At 41.0% G+C, this 8,312-nt stretch overlaps 2 long non-coding RNA genes across 2 annotated transcripts; both read left to right on the top strand.

The window, feature by feature from the left end:
* The first annotated feature begins 1,429 nt into the window (after nt 1-1,429).
* LOC119318755 lies at nt 1,430-1,907 on the top strand. Its single transcript, XR_005154233.1, has 3 exons — nt 1,430-1,546; nt 1,644-1,703; nt 1,826-1,907. It is a non-coding gene; the product is annotated as an uncharacterized LOC119318755 (long non-coding RNA).
* Nucleotides 1,908-2,006: 99 nt separating this feature from the next.
* LOC119319250 lies at nt 2,007-7,365 on the top strand. The gene is made up of 3 exons (XR_005154398.1): nt 2,007-2,082; nt 6,947-7,024; nt 7,093-7,365. It is a non-coding gene; the product is annotated as an uncharacterized LOC119319250 (long non-coding RNA).
* The last annotated feature ends 947 nt before the right edge of the window (nt 7,366-8,312 follow it).

Below are 8,312 nucleotides of genomic sequence, written 5' to 3'. Positions count from 1 at the left end.
AGCTCAGAAATTAGAAGTCTCCAGGAGAAACCCTTGGATTTAGGTGTGAAACTGAATAATCACAAGGTCAGGACATACTGGGTGAGTTAGGCTGAATATTCAGTATGTGCGAGTGCATCATGCTTCATACTCCCACTATTGACTGGAAGTTGTGAAGCCTATTATTAGACATGCTTGGAAACTATTGTGATAGGTTCTATGGAAATGTTGTGAAAAATGCATACTTGATCACTTCTGTATACTACTATGTTCTGATTTGTAGTTTTTGGCTACCATACATGTGCATATCATTTGTTTTATTCATATTGTTACTTGATGATGATGAAATTTATCATATGTGCAATTTCAAATCTAAATATAAATTGCTCTAAATTTATCATACATGTCGTTGGCTTAAAACAAAATATAGTATTCTTGTTAGATTACATATAACATTCCTATTGGCTTTTGTGTTTTGAGCTTTTAATTCATTTGGCTAACCTCATACTCTTCTGTTTTGGGGAGAAATAATCAGGTCTTGCGCCCAAATTTTACAATCCTCGTGCTAACAAAGCAATAAAGGAAAACAAAAAGGTTGCTATCTTGTCCCTTATCGCTTGGCGGAACAATATTTTTGCATATATTTGTATAATCTGACTATTGGTTCAACTTTAAATAACACAGTGGTTGATGACAATAATAAGTCCCACAGAACTGGGCCGAATGGCATGCCACCGACTCAGACAGGTCTATTTATACGCGAGCCGACATGTGTGACGCATTTGAGTTACTCGTCTTCTTCGTATGATGAAGTGACAAACCATTCAGCTGTGATTTTTCCTACTAATAATGGTATGCTGACATCAATTGAGTACTTGGAGCGAGGAGAAAGTTCCAAAGGTAAGTCTATAAGGCGAAAGTTTGTGCTTATGTAATTTTGTTTACCCCCTTAATTAATTCATCGTAAAATACTATAGGGCAAAAGCGTGCACATGAAGCACTAAGATATGCTAGCCGTACCCCTGAACAAATCCAAGCAAGGCGAGAACGTGTGAGAGCACGTCGGCAAAATTTAACACCAAATGAGAAGGAAAGGATTAATGCATATAGAAGAGAGAAAAGACAACGCGTGACACTTGATGAGAGGAATGCAAGCCAGTGAGCACGTAGGCAAAGTTTGACGCTAGATGAGAGGCAACAAAGAAATGCACGCCAGCGAGCACGTAGGAAAAGCCTACCACCCGAAGAGCGGCAAGCACTCCTAGCTCAGCGTAAAGCAAGCTACGCAGCCAAACGAGATACCCTCTATAAGGATTCTGTCGCAATGCAGTGCCCTAAAGGTTCGTTGGTGGGACATCTATCATCAAGCTCTTATGTCTTTAGCTGCCCAAGTACGCTGGCGTGAACTTCTGCTATGGTTCAAGGTAATTCTCACATACACATTCGTTTATCTCACCAATTTTTTCAAAGGTTGAGCCGGTATTTTACACTATAATTGAAATAACAGGTAATCTTGAAAGCATACCTGAAGCGGTGGAAGAGGATCACATAGTTTTCACTAACACATGTATGCTTATGGTGTGGATGCCTTCTTTTCATTACTGATTATATTATAATTTTTTCAAAGGTTGAGCTGGTATATTACACTATCATTGAAATAACAGGTAATCTTGAAAGCATACCTGAAGCGGTGGAAGAGGATCACAGAGTTTTCACTAACACAGGTATGCTTATGGTGTGGATGCCTTCTTTTCATTACTGATTATATTATAACACACATTCAGAACCATCCTTATAATTAGAATGGACAATTCATTATTGGCTCCCAATGGCTTCATATATCTAGGTTCCCCAACAGAAAGCTTTGTTGCGGACGATAATCAGTCTGAAGAAGAAGATGATGAGTACTTCATATTTGCTGGCAGAGGTATTGCCATTTTCGTGGATGCCTTACTTCCCTACATGTATTGCACAAAAACTGCAAGACCTATATAACACTATTCATCTCATGTATATGTAGGCGATGATGAAGACTATGATGACATGATGGATGCATTTACAGCAGTTCCTGATCCATATGATCGTGTCTACGAGAATATACCTGTAAGTACTCACACGCTGGCACCTAAAACTGATTGCAAGCATTGTGGTGCAAAGAGGTTCCAGTATGAGACAAATGGATTTTGTTGCTGGTCTGGAAAAGTTAAGTTGGCACACTTAGAACCACCCTTGGAACTTGAAATGCTATACACAAGTTCAGATCCCAATGCCGTGCATTTTAGGGATAACATTCGATACTTCAATGGACACTTTTCATTCACTACCCTTGGAGTCAGTCTGGACAACAGATACACAAACATGAAGTCAGGAGTCTATACGTTTCAAGCTCACGGTTAGATTTACCACAACATCTTCTCATTTGGTCCAACTCAAGATGGGCCAAAGCATTTGGAACTCTACTTCTATGATGACGATCCCGGTTTACAACATAGGTTTCGACGCTCCCCAAACCTAGACTGAGATGTCATTCGAAGGCTTGTTGACATCCTGAAGCATAATCCTTATTCTGAAACATTCAGGAATCTAGGTGGAGTCGATGACCTTGAGGAATACCGTATTGAACTGAACACCGACATGAGGTTGGACCAATGGAGGTATAATGTGCCTATATCATCAGAGGTTGCAGCTATTTGGGTTGAGGGTAGTGAACTCTGTAAGTACTTTGAGCGTAGCATAGTATTGTTCGGCAACGACAACAAGAGATATAGCATCCAACCATATTATGGATGTTATGATCCGTTGTCTTACCCTTTATTCTTCCCAAGAGGGGAGATTGGTTGGCATCCTGAAATCCCAAAGAATGGTGTCAGCTTGAATGAGATGCTTCAGTCCCGTCGCAGTGGTCGACAGAGTCTAGGTAATTCATATAATGAAAATAACATGTGTTAATGTTGTTTATCCTCATTGTACTTACTTTTCCTTATTCCCAATATTGTCCTTTTGTTATCTCTCATTTTATAGGTTCATATACAAATAGTCGATTATGCGTCTCCGTTAGAGACTACTATTGCTACAAATTTCAAATGTGTCATGGTGTATTTAACACCATGCTATACGGTAAACGACTATTCCAACAATATGTGGTTGATATGTACATCAAGGTTGAAAGCTCAAGATTGGACTATATAAAAAACACCAGAAACAAATACGTGCTGATCTATACCAAGGTGTTGTCGATAGCCTTCAAGCTGGGGAAAACCGTGCGGATGAAGTGGGCAAACGGACTATAGTTCCTTCATCATTTATTGGGGGAAGAAGAGATAGGAGACGAAGATACCTTGATGCCATGGCCTTGGTGCAAAAGTATGGGAAGCCAGATATTTTTTAACCATGACTTTCAACCCTAATTGGGATGAAATAATTAGTGAGCTAGAGCCTGGACAAACCCCACAGGATCGTCCTGATCTTATTGTAGAGTATTTCGAGCAAAGTTGGAAGACCTCAAGATACAACTTTTTAAAAGGCACATTCTTGGTAAGGTAGCAGCATATGTGTATGTAGTTGAGTTCCAGAAAAGAGGTCTACCACATGCTCATTTCCTCCTAATCATGGAGGGGAGGTACAAGCTAACATGCCCGGAACAATATGACTGTCTCATATCTGCTGAATTGCTAGACAAATCCAAGTATCCTGAGTTGTACAAAATGGTCGTGAAGCACATGATGCATGGTCCGTGTGGAGTCCTAAACCCCAAGAACGTGTGCATGCAGAAAGGTAGCTGCAAGAACTATTATCCACGACCATTTAATGTGTCAACCCTTTAGGGAAAGGACTCATATCCCATATATAGGAGGAGAGATGATGGACGCCGTGCAAAGGTACGTGGCCAAGAGTTAGACAATAGGTGGGTTGTTCCATATAATCCTTACCTACTAAGAAGGTATAATTGCCACATCAATGTCGAGGTTTGCTCAAGCATAAAAGCTGTAAAGTACCTCTTTAAATACATACATAAGGGGCATGATCGAGCATATGTTTCTATCGATGAGGTGGATAGTGATAGGAACATTGATGAGATAAAGAAATACCGAGATTCCAGGTGGGTTACTCCACCAGAAGCATTATGGAGGATATATGGTTTTGACCTTAGTCAGATATTTCCATCTGTTAGACAACTCCAACTCCACCTCCCTAATATGCACATGGTGTCGTTTCCAGCGGGTGCAAATCTGAATGATGTCCTCTCTCAAGAAGGAGCTTCGAAGACCATGCTAACTGAGTATTTTGAGGCAAACAAGAAATATGAGTTTGCTCGAGGAATTTTATATAAGGATTTCCCATCTTATTTTGTTTGGATGTCAGGTGGAAAGTATTGGAAAAGGAGGGATGAACGCACACAGATTGGGAGAATTGTGTCTGCACATCCAGTTGAAGGGGAGAGGTATTATCTTAGAGTGCTTCTAAACCATGTCACAGGTGCTACATCCTTCCAAGACCTTAGAACAGTGAATGGTATTGTTTACTCGACATTCCGTGAAGCTGCTGAAAGGAGGGGTCTTATCGAGTCAGATAATACTATCAACGAGTGTCTTGATGAGGCTAAGGTTTTTCATATGCCATCTTCCCTTCGGAGGCTATTTGACACTATATTGGTCTTTTGTGAACCCAGCAATGTGCATGGCCTATGGGACAAACACATGGAAGCTATGACAGAAGACTATCGACTAACACAAATGTGCCCCCATGCCGTTGAGCAGATGGCGTTATTAGATATAAAGAATATGCTTGAATCGATGTGTAAGGACATATCATCACTCCCTCTCCCAAAAATTGACAAGTCATATGATGCCTCGGATAATGAGGCTAGGGAGATCATAGAGGAGTCCACGATAGAGGTGGACCCAGAACACCTTGGCTTGTCATCTTTCCTAAACCCAGAACAGAGATATGCATATGATGAGATACTTGCGACTATCAATAGTGGCCAAGGAGGTGTGTTCTTTGTTGATGGACCCGGAGGCACGGGAAAGACTTATCTGTACAAAGCACGACTTGCAAAAGTACGTGCCGAGGGTAAAATAGCTATTGCAACAGCGACATCAGGCGTTGCTGCATCCATCTTGCCTGGAGGGAGGACTGCACACTCAAGGTTTAAAATACCATTGAACACTGAAGACGGTGGGGTCTGCAGTTTCACCAAGCAAAGTGGGACAGCTAAGCTTCTTATGAGGGTGTCCCTCATAATTTGGGACGAGGTCTCCATGACAAAGCGGCAGGCGGTCGAGGCCCTTGACAATAGCATGAGGGACATCATGGCTCGACCTGACCTGCCGTTTGGTGGAAAGACAATTGTGTTTGGGGGAGACTTCAGACAAGTGCTTCCTGTTGTTCGTAAGGGAACAAGGTCCCAAATAACTAACGCGACGCTGCGTAAGTCTTACCTTTGGGAGAATACGAGACAACTAAGACTTGTGCGTAATATGAGGGCTCAGAGAGATCCATGGTTTGCTGATTACCTTCTTCGTGTTGGGAATGGCACTCAGGATACCGTGGATGATGATTACATACAACTTCCAGATGAGATTTGTGTACCATACACCAGCGATGCCACTGATATTGATAAGCTTATTGAAAGTGTTTTCCAGATGACCCTAGAAGAAAACCTCTTGGATCCAAATTACATAACGTCCCGAGCAATTTTGTCAACTCGGAATGAGTACGTTGACAAGATTAACATGAAAATGATTGAGAGGTTTCCTGGGAAGGAAATGATATACTACAGTTTTGATCACGCGGAGGATGATCCACACAACTACTACCCTGCAGAATTCTTGAATTCATTAACACCTAATGGGCTACCTCCCCATATCCTAAAGCTGAAAATTAATTGCCCTATTATATTGTTACGCAACATTGACCCAGCGAGCGGTTTGTGCAATGGGACGAGGTTGATTGTCCAAGGATTCATGAGGAATGCAATAGATGCTGAGATTGTGTTGGGCCAGCGTGCTGGTAAGAGGGTGTTCCTTCCTCGAATTCCTCTTTGCCCATCAGACGATGAGATGTTTCCATGTAGGTTCAAGAGGAAGCAGTTTCCAGTTAGACTTAGCTTTGCTATGACCATTAACAAGGCACAAGGACAAACTATACCAAATGTTGGTGTATACCTCCCTGAACCGGTATTTTCACACGAGCAGCTCTATGTTGCTCTTTCTAGAGCTACATCTGGAAGTAATATGAAGATTCTTACTGTACCGGATAAAAAAAGGAAGGCCATTCCAACCCCACTGCAAATATTACAAAGAACATAGTCTACAAAGAAGTTCTCAGCATGTAGTCCAAGGTATAAATCACTCAAGTACAATTTGGTTGCCGTAAAAATTATATCTATCTAACTAGGGTCATGTGGAGGATTTACGGAAAGACAACTTAGATACTTGCTTTAGTGTTCATGATTTTTTGTAACAACAATTATATGTGTGTTTGAATTGTTTTTAGTAGTTTCCTTTGTTACTCCCTTTGTTAAAAATAATAATAATAATTCAAACAATGCCGACAGCAGGTTGCTTTGTCATCAACACATTTCATTTGGTTGGTAGCTCCACATCCAATTTTTAGGGCACACCCTGAATATTTGTTTCCTTTCTGTCTGTTATTGGCATTTTGTTTTTCTTCGCAGAAACCTGGTTGATGTAAGAAAGTTACAAGTATTCCAATACTAATATTTTTGTATCTACATGCATGTGCACTCACCCCTTCTAAATACATATGATTCAAAAACATCTTTTACTTAACAATGTGTTTCTTTGCTTTCGTACAAAATGTACAAGTGTTGTTCAATGTTTTTTCCTTTGCCTAAATATACTACAGAGTACATACCCTCTACAAGCTCCTTGTTTTTTCGTTTGTCTAAATATACTACAGACCATTATATATATGCAGTACTGATTACCTGATTTTCTTTTAGGTGAGAAGATGGATGAAGCCAGAGCTCGAGGGCCAACATTGTTAGCATAGATGGTTTTGAGCAAACGACTAAAAGAAGGTCCTGGGGATCCAAACAATGTAGTTTTGTGTGTTTGTCAGTTCCTAACATCTTGAGCAACCTTGCAGAAAGGAGCTCTTTGAGGACTGTTGTGACATAGATCCAGCAAGCTGGTGATGGTGGTGCAGGAAGTGTATGGGCGTCGACATGGCTGAAACCCCATGGTCATGAGACTAGCGATGTAGTCGTCGTCGTCCTTTTTGTGCTCTCCTGTGTTGGTCTATTTTGGGATTCTGTGTACAATATCTTTTTTTTTCTGTATGAGAGTTAACTGCAGTTTGTCAGGTTACTGGTTGACGATGCTCTTGTTCATGTTACCAAGGATGATGTGGGGAGTAGTTGTTTACGCACGTTGGGTTTGGGTGGCTAATGCTCAGCCCGTATGGTGTGTGTATGTGCGTGTGTGTATTGGGTTTGGGTGGCTAATGCCTAGCCCGTATGGTGTGTGTATGTGCGTGTGTGTAATACTGAAAAATTCTATATTGTTTGCATTTACTATTCATTTGGATATATGTAAGCTCGGGAACATAATTGAATATTTGGAAAAGCATATTGATAACATACATGGGATGACCCGACATACGTCAATCTGAACACATGCATAGTTATTCCGTGCAACGCACGGGCATCTTACTAGTATCAGAAATGCTACAGAGCTCCCACTCACTTTCTTGTAAATACAGTCTTCTCCAAAAGTCTGTATAAAACCATATGCTTTGATCACACTATCAAAACGTTTATTCCAACTCCGAGAGGCTTGCACCAGTCCATAAATGGATCGCTGGAGCTTGCACACTTTGTTAGCTCCCTTTGGATCGACAAAACCTTCCGATTGCATCATATACAACTATTCTCCCAGAAATCCATTCAGGAATGCAGTTTTGACATCCATTTGCCAAATTTCATAATCATAAAATGCAACAATTGCTAACATGATTCGGACAGACTTAAGCATCGCTACAGGTGAGAAAGTCTCATCGTAGTCAATCCCTTGAACTTGTCGAAAACCTTTTGCAACAAGTCTAGCTTTATAGACAGTAACATTACCATCAGCGTCAATCTTCTTCTTGAAGATCCATTTATTTTCAATGGCTTGCCGATCAACGGGCAAGTCAACCAAAGTCCACACTTTGTTCTCATACATGGATCCCATCTCAGATTTCATGGCCTCGAGCCATTTTGCGGAATCTGGGCTCACCATCGCTTCCTCATAGTTCGTAGGTTCGTCCTGGTCTAGCAACATAACCTCCAGGACAGGATTACTACACCACTCTAGTGCGGATCTTAC

Source organism: Triticum dicoccoides, chromosome 6A (genome assembly GCF_002162155.2).
Source record: "Triticum dicoccoides isolate Atlit2015 ecotype Zavitan chromosome 6A, WEW_v2.0, whole genome shotgun sequence".
In the NCBI taxonomy this organism is placed as follows: domain Eukaryota; kingdom Viridiplantae; phylum Streptophyta; class Magnoliopsida; order Poales; family Poaceae; genus Triticum; species Triticum dicoccoides.
This window is presented reverse-complemented; position numbering and strand designations above follow the sequence as displayed.